Here is a 14309-nt window from a genome sequence, read left to right as displayed (position 1 = left end):
GACAGTGAGACTCCTTCCCAGAGTTTGAGGGTGTGGGAGCCAAGATAAGAAAGTTTTTCAAGAAGGGAAGAAGGGCCCCCTGCTACCAAAAGGTCAAATAAGATAAAAACACAGGCTGATTGTTGAGCTGAGGTAAGGTACAGGCCAATGGCTCAAGCAGTTTCAAAGGAGTAGTCAGACAAGACAATGATGAGGGCGCCTTGGAAGGGCCAGAAGCCTCCACGCAGAGGACGGATGATCACCTCAAAGGGAAGCTTCTTGCCTTAGGAGGTAAATCTGATACGTCTCATACTCTAACTAATGTTGTTTATCATCAGTTCCTTTACCATCATCACTTTAGACTCTAGGTCAAAATGATCAAGGGAGTTACTAAATATAAAGCCTGAAGAGTTTATTTTCTTCTAGTAATAATGGTAAAAAGCCTGCACTGATTTTACCAAGAAGCTCTAGTCACCTAATACATTTTCCATCAATCACAGGAACATTTTTTAAAATGAACACATATTTAATTGCATGTACCAATAATATGGGCACATTTATGAATATGAAAGTGAGCGATAGTTAAAAGGCAACAATGTCACTAAGAATGACCAGATCATCTGAATAGAATTTGCAATACTGAACTACAAATTCTAAATCACTATAATACAGAGTCCCTCAGATAAGTCAAAATATCAGGAACCTTTCAATAATTTGTAAACTGCTGAAAATATTCCAATTGTTTTGGAATTCTGAACATCCACTTCCCTAGTCCATATCTGTGATAAACAGCGTTTGGAGGCGTTTGATTTGTTTTTCCCAACGTGTGTTCTTAGCACCAGGCCTTATTCACCCTAGAGTGTAGAATGAGATATAAATGAGCGTCTGAAGTTAATACTGGAAAGATCCTGTGGCTTCTCACTTAGAAGGATATAAACAGTATTATATTGTAACTGCCACTCACAGGAAATAACTTTGATTATGCGAAGAACTGAATATGGCTACAAAATCTTATCAAAGCAAAAAATGAAACAAGCACTCAAAGATTCTACCTTTCACCTAATATTTCTCTCTCCTTCATTTTTACTTTGATCTCTCATTTGTTAATTTTCTCTCTACATCTGCTTCTCTAATACTATCTCATACTTGTTTACAGTTACAAACCCCCCTATATTAGCTAATTTAATTCTCATACCAACACATTTTACAGGCATTCTCACATGAGCAATGAGAAAACTGAAGCTCAAAGACATGAGTGGACCAGTCTATCAAATTCCGACAAGGCCAGTTTTATTTCCCCACCATCACCATAGATGCCTCTCCTAGCTGAAGCCTACAGCTTCAGGAATGTTTTCTCGTAATACCCAATGCTTGACACCCACTTGCCATCACATTGGATAATCTCACAAAGAGGAGAAAAACCTGGTTCATCAACAAAGCACCATCCAAAGGGCGGGGAGGGGACCTGTATTTTCACTGTTACCAGCTGATCACTAGGTCATTTGTAAGAGCAAACTGAAGCCATGATGCCCATACAGGATGTCTCTGACCACAAGCTTTTATTGCTCACAATGGCTGTTCTCAGAAAGCTGTTCTCTAGTAATCCAAGGAAGGGGAATTCGGGATCCATTAAGGATCCATCTGCAAAGATCTGCTGCAGTGATTAGTAATAGCAGTACTCCTGCAGGCTAAACTGCAGTTCAACACACACAAAAACACAGTGCCTTGGGCTTCCCTGGTGGCGCAGTGGTTGAGAGTCTGCCTGCCGATGCAGGGGACACGGGTTCGTGCCCCGGTCCGGGAAGATCCCACGTGCCGCGGAGCGGCTGGGCCCGTGAGCCATGGCCGCTGGGCCTGAGCATCCGGAGCCTGTGCTCCGCAACAGGAGAGGCCACAACAGCGAGAGGCCCGCGTACCACACACACACACACACAAAAAAAAAAACAGTGCCTTTTCACGTCCCAGTGCCCTCTTATAAAATATAACTTTAGACTTCTCAACAGGTGGTACTACATCATTTCAGCTACCACAAAAATCAAAAATAAAAACAAAACTTGACTTTGAACTTGAATCTCAACAGAAAAAAACCTCAAATCTCAACCGAGATTTGAATTTCAGTTTAAAAACTTAAGTAACTAGCATGTTAATTGCGGGGGGGTGGTAAAGATGGACAGAGAAGTGAACTGATGACTCAATGTAAAAGTTTTCCTTAAAAACCTGTTTATAACAGCATTTTCAAAAACAGTGAAAAAGCCTGTGATAAACCATCATTCCACTACAGCAGACCAGGAGAATTCTGGAAGCGAGCTTATCCTGGGCAAAAGAAAGCAACCAAGCACAATTTATTAAAGTTTGTGTCTCTTTTATTTGATCCACATCATATTTTTCTATGGTAACAACCTCCTACAATGCTGTTCACATAATAATTATTCCATCAGAAGCTCCTCCGCGGCTATCGGGTGAGATGTGTCACCAGCAGTGGCAGCCCCGAAATGTTTACATATGATCTTAACAAGCCCCAGCAAAGCACAACTTGGGCACCCACAAAAGCGGCTAAAGAAGAAACAATAAGTGGCCTGAAATTAAGAACCCACACTTTGCAAGCTTCAAAATGGAATACTGAACCCTCAAAAAAGGTTTAGAACGTTAAATAGTAAAAAGAATATAGGTTTCCCTGAATCTTCACTGTCATATACATGGTTCATTTCAGAACCTCAAAGCAGGAAGACTAAGACTCAGTAACACAAAACATCAACATTCTAGCTTTGTTACCAGAATGTGTTTTTAAAGAGTTTAATTTCAACAAATACATATAGTAACCTATCTTGTGTCCATATTAATAGCAAAGCAGAATCCAGAGACCAAAGGAAAGAATAGTTTTCTATGAAGAATGACCTCAAACAATTTCAGTTTTTATGTTTAATAAAAACTCCTCAGACAAAATCCACAGGAGATTCCTGGGCCAACACTGTATGAGTTTGAGTCCCAGCAGAAAACAGGGATAAAATGAAGCTTTGGAATAATTTGAATGAAGGGACAGAACAGGTGGAGGCAGGGTGTAAAGAAAGAAGAGAGGTGAGGGATTGGGTCCAGATGGCGGAGTAGAAGGATGTGCTCTCACTCCTTCTTGCGAGAGCACCGAATCACAGCTAACTGCTGAACAATCATCTACAGAAGACACTGGAACTCACCAAAAAATATACCCCACATCCAAAGACAAAGGAGAGGCCACAATGAGACGGTAGGAGGGGCACAATCACAGTAAAATCTAATCCCATAACTGCTGGGTGGGTGACTCACAGACTGGAGAACACTTATACCACAAAAGTCCACCCACTGGAGTGAAGGTTCTGAGTCCCACGTCAGGCTTCCCAACCTGGGGGTCCGGCAACGGGAGAGGAATTCCTAGAGAATCAGTCTTTGAAGGCTAGCGGGATTTGACTGCAGGACTTCGACAGGACTGGGGGAAACAGAGACTCCACTCTTGGAGGGCACACACAAAGTAGTGTGTGCATCGGGACCCAGGGGAAGGAGCAGTGACCCCAGGGGAGACTGAACCAGACCTACCTGCTAGTGTTGGAGGCTCTCCTGCAGAGGCGGAGTGTGGCTGTGGCTCACCATGGGGACAAGGACACTGGCAGCAGAAGTTCTGGGAAGTACTCCTTGGCGTGAGCCCTCCCAGAGTCCGCCAACAGACCCACCAAAAAGCCGGGTAGGCTCCAGTGTTGGGTTGCCTCAGGCCAAACAAACAACAGGGAGGGAACCCAGCCCCACCCATCAGCAGACAAGCGGATTAAAGTTTTATTGAGCTCTGCCCACCACCAGTCCCTCCCATCAGGAATGAGTGGAACCTAGAAAAATGGTACAGATGAACCAGTTTGCAGGGCAGAAATAGAGACACAGATGTAGAGAACAAACGTAGGACACCAAGGTGGGGGGGGGGGGATTAATTGGGAGATTGGGATTGACATGTATACACTAATATGTATAAAATGGATAACTAATAAGAACCTGCTGTATAAAAAAATTAATTAAATTAAATTAAAAAAAAAAAAGAAACAAGAGAGGCAGAGTAGTACCCTGGGCCTGCTAACAGCCAAGTTTTCACTAAAGCTCAGTCTAAAAGGCCTGGAGGAGGGAGCAATGATCAGAACCCAGAAGAGTCCCTGGAGGATGGCCTGAGGCAACCCTGAGGGTGGGCTGTATTCTCCGCGCCCCACCCCCCCAATCTCCTGCCTGTTCCCACTGCCTGCCTCCAACCAGGAACCAAAGGGCTAATTTGATTTTGTTGTGGCCTACAGAGCAGCAGGGTGGAGACCCTGTGCAAAGCAGACCTGGGAGCATAAATCCTGTGCAGTATAGGAAACTAGCCCATGCCCTCAGTGAGTTAAAACAAACAAAAACTCATGCAACCATTAACCATCTCCTCCCTCCTAGTGTTCTGATTCTGAGTTTAAGTATAAAACCTCAGCTTGCATTTCCTCCGGCAACTGTGTGAAAGAAGATTCTGGATTACCATACCTGAGGTTTGTAAGAAGTGAACACTGTCTTGCCTAAGGCACTGGAGAGAGACATACGCCCCAAAATTACCAAGAAATTTCCAAATATCAGAGGAAAGAAAGGAGTCGCATGCCCCACCTAAAAGGCTAGAGGTGCTAGCAGCACCAGTGTCTTCTCAGACTCTGCTCCTTTTCCTACAGATGAAGACAAAAACAGACGTGCTCAAAGACACAGTGGTACCCCTTTGATTCCCTGCTCCCAAAAAGATAATTCTGGATTTGTAGTCAGTGACACAGAAAGCATTTGAAACAAACAACAAAGATAAGAGCGATTTGCTGTGATTATATGAACATCTTTTTCTTTGATCATTAATTATAAGCAATTAGGCCAGATACCAAACCCACAAGACTCAGAACTTGCCTACTACGTTTGGCTTATTCTGTATTCTGCCACCTGATAGCCCTTAGCACATACACTCAAGAAGACATTTCTTGGAATTCAATGAAAGGTTAAAATTTGCATCCTTTCTTCTGTCACTGTAATCACTCATTCATTCATTCACTCATTCAAATAAACCCAAGAATATAATTCACTAGCAATGTACATTCACACTAAACTTAAAGTGCAGTCGTTGTGGACTACAAAGATTTCAACTGCATTTGTAAGGTAACCACTCAAAAAAAACGTAAGGTCAGTATAAAATGATTCGGCATCACAAAGGGAACAGCACTTCAATAAAAACCACAAATATGAACCACATTACTGGCCCAATTCTCAGTCACATTAATCAGAAAGGAGAGTCAGATGCAACACCAGTGCAACATTTTTTAAAGGAAAATTTTTTGAAGAGTTTAAGAATCTATCTGATTCAAATGCTCTATGATAATAAAAGAGCTAACATGTAACTGTAATCTTGGTCAACAAGTGGAAGAAAAGGGGTTTTCCAAACCCAGTAAAGAGTGCAAATGTTAAATCACACAGGCTTTATCAAATAAATATCCTAAAAAAGGCTAATTTAGAGAGAAGAAAATCCACACCTGAGAATCTAAAGTATATGACAAAGCAAGAAATGAGGGGATTTATTGAGAAATCTCCTTATGAAACTGTCTTTTTGTACCCTCTGTACACAGGGGTACCACTGTGTCTTTGAGCACGTCTGTTTTTGCCTTCATCTGCAGGAAAAGGAGCAGAGCCTGAGAAGACACTGGTGCTGCTGGCACCTCTAGCCTTTTAGGTGGGGCATGCGACTCCTTTAAAATAGAAATATAACTGTGGAAGGGACTTCCCTAGTAGCACAGTGGTTAAGAATCCACCTGCCAATGCAGGGGACACAGGTTCGAGCCCTGGTCCAGGAAGATCCCACATGCCGCGGAGCAACAAAGTCCGTGCGCCACACTACTGAGCCCACGCTATAAAGCCTGCAAGCCACAACTACTGAGCCCACGTGCCACAACTACTCAGCCCACGTGCCACAACTACTGAAGCCCGCGCACCTAGAGCCCATGCTCCGCAACAAGAGAAGCCACCACAATGAGAAGCCTGCGCACCACAACGAAGAGCAGCCCCTGCTTGCCGCAACTAGTAAAAGCCCACACACAGCAACGAAGACCCAACGCAGCCAATAAATAAATAAATTTATTGGGGAAAAAAAAAAGAAGTTGGTGCAAGATGGCCTGAGGTTAAGAGTACGAATGGCCTCAAAAGCAAAAACAATTCATCTGGGATACTGGAATGGGAGGTCAAGTATACAGGCACTGGGGCTGGTAAGTAGGTAGGTGTGCTGGTGGGAATCCATGGAAATTTCTGTTTTCTCACTGAAATGAAAAGCAAGGTAATTAGCAGAGAATGAGGATGGAGAGAGAGGAGAAGAGGAGAGCCAATGGACTAGGAGAATGTGGTTGGATCTCTAAGAAATGAGGTCTTAGATCTGGGAAGAACAGTTGGGACGGCTGTGTACTTGTCCCCAGCCACAGCAGCTGCCCAGGGACAAGCATGGAGAGCAGGAAGATAGTTGGGTGGAATAAGATGGGGATTTTGCCGGCTTCTCTGGTGGCGCAGTGGTTGAGAGTCCGCCTGCCGATGCAGGGGACACGGGTTCGTGCCCCGGTCCGGGAAGATCCCACATGCCGCGGAGCGGCTGGGCCCATGAGCCATGGCCGCTGAGCCTGCGCGTCCGGAGCCCGTGCTCCGCAACGGGAGAGGCCACAACAGTGAGAGGCCCGCGTACCGCAAAAAAAAAAAAAAAAAAAAGATGGGGATTTTGCCAGGTGAGTATGACACAGTGAGAGAGGCAAGGGAGAGTATACAACAATGGATCACAGAATATAAGCCTGATAGAGAAGGAAGTAAGAGCATGAGGGTGTGAGTGATCATGAAAAGTAGGATCAATAGATTTAATCCCTGCTGGGGTCCACAGGCATGTTGGAGTTGGGGTAGCAAAGGGAATGAGCTGAAAAGGCGGGAGATGGATGTCACAGGATGGGATGCCCAGAACTGGGAATATGAAGAGAGTACACGTGTTAAGACCACAAGAATTACTGATCAAGTAGGGTGGGCTCAAGATGATCAGAGAGAGGAGGTCAAGGCAGGAGCTTCCCCATCAGTGACTTCCTCAGGCCTTTCTGAACATCTCTCACACAGCCTGCATTTTATGGCTAATCTTCTGTATTCTCTAAGTCATTCCTGCCAGTGAAAATAATTCATACCAGTGTAAATGATTTAACCTAACTCTCTTCACTCTTTCAGTTAAACAAATAAACACAAAGCCTGATGACCTAACTAATCTTTAATGGATGGAATATGAACCCCCCCCCATTTATATCATTTCTTAAAATTTAGAGAGAAAAATAAGTGGAACTGGGATGTTTCCACCGTCTCCCTGCAATCGTTTGGCCATCAACACAAGCATACGGAAACACCGTGCTGCTGCTTTGAGAGTCACTTGACCAAAATGGAAAATATTCAAAGGCTATCAGAATTTCTTTAAAATGTAGGCTTATTTTAGAAGACACAATCCTCTTAAGAGGTATGCAATATTCAATACTTAAAATAGAAATAAAATGAAACATCCCGCTAAGAGCTCTTCTTAGGCCAGATTTGGTTTATTCATGTTTTATTCCCACATATAAACTATCTTGTATGTAACTGAAACTTAATATATATTTGCTGAATAAATGGCAAAGAATTTATTCGGTAAAAAAAACTAGCCAAAAAAGAAAAATGCTCTTATTAAAATTGCAAACTTACCTATTGTTGTATTTTCACCACTGTGTTTTATAAAGAGTTTATATTGAAACTCTTTTCTAAAATGTTCATTGGCTACCCATCACACAGAATTCAAAGGTCCAAATGCCTCTACCTAACATTCAAGGCATTTCGTAGCCTGCTTCCACCCCCCCATTCTCAATGTACTACATCTCAAACCACACAGAGACAATTGTCAAAAATATCCTACCACTCTTGCCTCCAAGACTTCACTCAAGCTGCTGATTCCCTTTCAGACACATACTTCCAAACCACCAAAATCCCATCTAATCTTCACCAGCTCAAATATCACTCCTCTCAAAAAAAAAAGTTTCAGATCCCTGCCATGTTGGAATTAATCTCTCCTCATCCTATATTCCTGTATTACCTTGTACCTTTGTTAGAGCATTTATCAGTGATAAAAGCCTAGCCTCTTACATATTCAAGTGCAAAAAAACTGCCTTTGCTTCTCACACCCAGCATAGTCCTTGCACTACCATAAGCTGATGTTAACTCAAGGGACATTTACAATGGAAACAGAAAGCATTTAACTGGCCCTTTCCTTTTTCTTCAGAAGCTATACCTTGGGATGCAATGTATACCCATCAAGATTAAAGCTACAATAAGGTCCAAGTCAAAGATATATAAGTTGCTACACCATTCAAGGAAAGCAGAACCAAACGAAGACATCTCTTTATTCTTGAGACAGACAAATAGATTTTTCCCCTAAATTGTTGTTCTCTTTCTGAAGGGTTAAAAACAATCAAATCTTGACAGTGAAATAGCATAAAAAGTGCCAAGTACAAGGAGGACAATAACTTCTTAATGACTAGACTGCAACAATCATTTCTGTCTCTTTTGAATTGAAAGGGAACTTAACCTCCAATCTCAGTGTCAGGCATCTCCAACTCCTCCTCATGGTGGTAGTTAGAAGAGAATGCACTGAACATGATTGCTTCAGAGGAAGGTCAATTTCTTTTGTTTTCTATCCCTTTTACCATGCAACCCCCTAACCCCCTCAAAGAAATGTGAAAACCCTAAGATAAATGCTGGTTGCTTCAGAGGAAGGTCAATTTCTTTTGTTTTCTATCCCTTTTACCATGCAACCCCCTAACCCCCTCAAAGAAACGTGAAAACCCTAAGACAAATGCTGGTAGGTAGATGAAAGAACACCCATTTTTGCGTACTCTAAACAGCAGGTACAGATAATGTGCTTAACAGTAAGTGTATGAACTCTCATCTGGGAATTTTCAATTTTGCTTATATGTATTATCACAATAAAGTAAAACCTGTCCAGTTTTTCCCAAGTGCTTGCTTTGCTGATAAGAAGAGAAGAGAATAAAGGAAGAGAAGGAAGAAAAGAAAAGAAGGCAGATGGAGAGGCTGTCAGGGCATCCTGCAGAGCTGACATAGCTCCCCTGCTAAGGAGCCTTGGCCAAGCCCACCCCCAGAGCAGGACGGAAGGTGAAGTCCACTGCCCCACACCAGAAAGAGGAAGTGCCAAAGAGCATTCCTCTCCCTGCCTCTCCCCAACCCCGCTGGGGAAGCACTCTGAATGTGACATGTATTCTTCCTCAGCTGGCACAAGGCATGGACTAAAGAAAGATATACTGCATAAAAATCCATCTTACAAACTTGAGCCTAAGACAGTGCATTAGATTCCATAAATGGTGCATTACATTACAAAAAATGTGTGTTTCACCATATGCTTCAAGATCACCAAAACCTGTTTTTTAAACCAATTTGCTTGCATTTAAATTTTAATACTAGGGAAACATTTTTGTGCAGGAATTTTTATTTTTCAATTCCTATCCCTGGGCAGCTAATTTTAAAAGAATATAATCAAGTTATATTACCTAGAAAGAAATCTGAACATTTACTTTTCCCGGTATGAGTGCTGGTGTTTTGTTTATTTGAAAACACAGAACTGAAACTGTCAGTTACTGAACTAAGACTATATCTCAAGCATTTCAATCTTCATGTCCCATTTCTTTTCAGATGAAGGACAGAGGCAGCCATTATTTTGTTTGCTGTTTCTTTTTGTTTTGTTAAATTTCTCAACATACTGGAAATATCCACTGGTTTGCAACAATATGGAAAAGTTACCGTATGAGAAAAAAACTCCAAGAATAGAATATCACAATTCTTGAAACATCAACAGTAGAAATGTTGGTGAGAAAATGTATTCTTTCCTTCTAATTTCAATAGCAAAATTAGTAGAAAAAGAAAGGGAAAACATCCTATTGAAACTCATAGGGAGCATACACACATCTCCGGGAGCAGCTCAAGGTTCAGAAGACACTAGTACCTGCTATCCTGGTTAGAACCCAGTTAATGGGGAAAGAAACACCCCCTCATCTAAACAGAAATGTCTTTGGAAGTACAGAGAAAGGTAAATATCATGTGATATCACTTATGTGTGGAATCTTAAAAAAAAAAAAAGATAAAAAACAGATGCACAGGCATAGAAAATAAATTTATGGTTACCAAAGGGGTTGTGGGGGGCAGATAAATTAGGAGTCTGGGATTAACAGACACACACTACTATATATAAAACAGATAAACAACAAGGACCGACTGTATTGCACAGGGAACTATATTCAATATCTTGTAATAACCTATAATGGGAAAAAATCTGAAAAAGAATATATATATACATATATCTCTATATATATACATATATATATATAGGTATATGTAAAACAAAAAGAAATGTCATTGGAATACAGAAAAACAGAAATTAGTTAACGCACGAAGCTGTGAATCTCACCAGACACTATAGAAAAGGTTATGTCCAAGCATATTGTCCTTCAGATAGAAAAGTGAACAACTTTGCACATGGGTTTTCTGTACCTTCAACCTACTCTATTTACACATGTGAAAGTGCCTTTCTGTTTTGATCCACTGTTTGGCTGAGGTATTTGCGTTCCTTCTACAGTGAATTCCAGGGCTCTGTGGGCTCCTGTAAGTCTGCTTCAGAGAAGAGCAGCTTGCAGGAGCACTGCCAGGAATGCAAGCACCATGTGCACAACCTGCAGAATAACCTGAAGACAGATATGAGCCCTATTAACCTGCTTGTGGGGTCCGGAATGCTGCCTGCAAGAAGTGACAGCAAAGCTGAGACCCGAGGTGTATAGGGCTCATCAGACTGGGGGGGAGGAGCACCATTCCCTGCTCCGTGCTGTAACGAGGTGCAGGACGGCCAAAAGGGAGGAGCTGGAGTGCAGCAGGAGGAGGAATGGGGCTGGCAGGTCTCAGGATAGCACCTTTCAGGCCCCTCCTCGGCTCTGCCTGCACCTTGAGAAAATCTATTTCCAAAAGTCACCTTCCATCTTCCTGTTTGTCCCAACTTCCTGGGAGAAACCTTAGAAATGGAATGGCTGGCAAGGCATTTCAGGATCAGGTTCCTAACTTACTCATTCACAGCCGTTTAAAGTAGGAACCTAGGGCTTCCCTGATGGCGCAGTGGTTGAGAGTCCGCCTGCAGATGCAGGGGACACGGGTTCATGCCCCGGTCCGGGAAGATCCCACATGCTGCGGAGAGGCTGGGCCCGTGAGCCATGGCCGCTGGGCCTGCGTGTCCGGAGCCTGCGCTTCACAACAGGAGAGGCCACAACAGTGAGAGGCCCGCGTACCGCAAAAAAAAAAAAAAAAGTAGGAACCTAACCCATAACCCCAGACCAAAGCAGGGGTGAAGCCCTGAAGAAGACTCTCATCACTAAGACCCCAGGGAGGGCTGGGCGCAGCACTTCCTGTCTCAGTGGACCATGTCCAGCCCCTGCCACTGCCGTCCCTCGGCACCTACCATCCTATGCAGGACCAGAGGCGGCCAGCTACGTCATACGGGTTCATAAACACACCTTTCAAATATCTCCAAAGAAGCCCCACAACCAAAAAAAAAAAAGATTTTTAATTAAGATTCCAGATAAAATAAGTTATTTTAGAGATCCAAGAGATTAGTCAAATCCCCCCCCTTTTGCTTGAAATATGAACGTTTGTATAAAACTGCTAACATTATTAAACAGGCCTGATTTATCTAGCACACGGAGGTAGTGAAATACACCATGAGAAGGGTGGGGATGAATTTCAACTATTTGACACTCTTAATTCCATCCGTCCCTAATATACTTGCTTTCTTTCTTTACTAGGGTACGCGATACATCAAAATCATTAACTAGCTTAATGGCTCACAGTCATCACTAGAAATATTAGATACAGTTATATGCACTCAGGGATTACTGATATTTATACTTCTGTTTGAAGCTGAAAATAGGTAATTTACCCAAAGCCTCAAATCTAGCAAGTGATGTAACCCCTGATTTATCAGATTCTTCATCTCGGATATTTTCTAAAGCGCCGCTCTTGTCTTTTTACCTCCATTTAAGCACTTCACCAACATGTTTTAATCCTCATTTGTGCCTCTCTGCACTTAAATATTCCCCAACATAAAATGGGGGTAGTAATACTACCTATCTCATATAACAGTTGTTAAACTTAGATGAGTTACTGTAAACTTTTATGCCTGACACAGAGTAAACACTCATTGAATTTTAGCCACGGTAATTACTAACGACAAGAATGAGAGGCTCTTTACGGGGTGCCACCTCTCAAACTCGCCTGCTGAAATACACCTAATGGCAAAGAAGAAAAGCTCGTAGCCTCACGCAATCTGAAGGTACAGACCAAGCAGCATCCCAGATGTGCCAAATTTCCCTAAATTATCCAGTTTTATTTTAGATACCCCTGTAAAGTTCACATTCTGCCTCAAATTATGTCAATATTTGACTTTCTTTTCAACTAATTTGCTATTAAGTAGCATCGAGGGATTAACTGGAGGTGCACCCTATTAAGGACATTAATCCACTATCTCTCAGGTAATGCCAGTGGTACACTTGTTTATTTAGTTTACAACTTTTTAAAATGTAATTCCAATCTCACCGTCTTTTCCTTCATGGTAACCAGCAATGGTGTCCTGCTTGGAAAGTCCTCCTCAACCCAAAGATCAGATAAATATTCCCCTAAATTTTCTTCTAAAATGTTTAACGTGTGAAATATTTCAGCCATACAGAATTTTGTTTGGATGTGAGATGGAAATCTCAACTTATTTTCCCTCACTTGCCCTCCAACCTCACCCTCTTTTTCTCTGTGGAAATTACCCTAAAATGCTGAAGGTTTTAAAATATAAGTACGAATTTCATTCAATATAAGTACTTGTTTCATTAAATGGTGTACAAAGATTGCTATATAAAAAGTACAAACGGAAACTTACTTTTGAGTTTTAATTTTTTTGTGTGAAAGGATTTTTAATTTTATTTCAAGCTCCTTCTTGCTTTTCTATTTTGATTTATGTTGCTCTTTCATATCTTATAAAATTTACCCAAGGTCTTTTACCTCAATTTTTATTTGCGTTTTTATATTTTTTAATAAAATTATTTATATTTAAGGTATGTTATTTTATATAAAAAAATTGAAGAGCATGCTATCATTTTGGAACAGCATTTAATAGAAGAAATCTTTGAAACATCTCACAGTGGCAAAGATCCATCTACATCTCTGGTGATTTTTCATGACCACCACTGAATACCTTGAGTTTATCAAATTAAATTTCTATCCCCAATGCATTAATGCCCCTGGATGTGCTAGAGCAGAGAGTCATAACACATCCAGATTAATGATCTGTGGGAGTAAAGAAACCTGTTGCATGCTCGAGCCTTTTTGTGTGGACCAAGCGCGTAGAGAGGGCAAGCGTTGATCTTTGCAGCTCTCTGTCCCCTTTCTCCCACCTGCATTTGTACACCTGCTCTCTTAGCCAGAGCCACAGAATAAAGGACAACCTTCCACAAATGTAGAGCCAGAGTTGGACTAAGAACAAACCCTTCTTCCTCTGGGTGTTCACATATCCAGCAAATTAAAGAATTACATTTTTTTACTTATAAATACTCTCAAGTAGAGTTTTGCATTTTTAAAATCTTTCATCGTCTTGCTTTATTTTAAAGAGAAAGAAAGGGATCAGCTGGGGACGGGGGGATGTTTTAGAACAGGTGTCTCAACACCGAATCTTTCTCCCAGATAGTTTCTGTTCCTGATGTATGACAGATAAAAATTTATCCTAGAACTACAGTCCTTTGGTATGTTCTGGACACAGCCAAACGAAAACCAAAGAATAAATATTTTGACCCATTTGAAATCCCTCAGAACATGGATGATAAGAATGCATCCCCATGTTGGGTACCTTCACAGTTTATTCTGAAAGACAGTTAACATGGCATGGCTGGTGTGTATTTCAATGATAGCTGCCCAACAGTGACATGGTATTTTAGATCTGCACCCACCACAGGTGTAATTTCAGAACAAGCAGCCCTGGCTTACAACCAGTTCCTGGGGCAGATCTGGGAAGCAAAATGCAGAAATGCACTGATGGTCACTGCCATGGCACAAAATTTGAGAAGATGGGGATCCCAAACCGCTTTTTAAAGTTTAATAAATGTCAAAACCTCATGAGATATAAGAGACATTTATTACATGCCCTGTGTCGGTCACTATTCCAGAAATTTATATGAATTACCTGATTTAGTTCTTACAACTAA

General features: G+C 41.7%; 1 protein-coding gene across 5 annotated transcripts in view; it reads right to left on the bottom strand.

Moving 5' to 3' along the window:
• Positions 1 to 14309, bottom strand: part of KDM4C (lysine demethylase 4C) — a 410995-nt gene that overhangs the window by 254818 nt on the left and 141868 nt on the right. The window lies entirely within an intron of this gene.

This window comes from Grampus griseus, assembly GCF_964374135.1.
Source record: "Grampus griseus genome assembly, chromosome: 6".
Classification (NCBI taxonomy): Eukaryota; Metazoa; Chordata; class Mammalia; order Artiodactyla; family Delphinidae; genus Grampus; species Grampus griseus.
The sequence above is the reverse complement of the archived record's forward strand: the minus strand, read 5'-3'. Positions and strand labels throughout refer to the sequence as shown.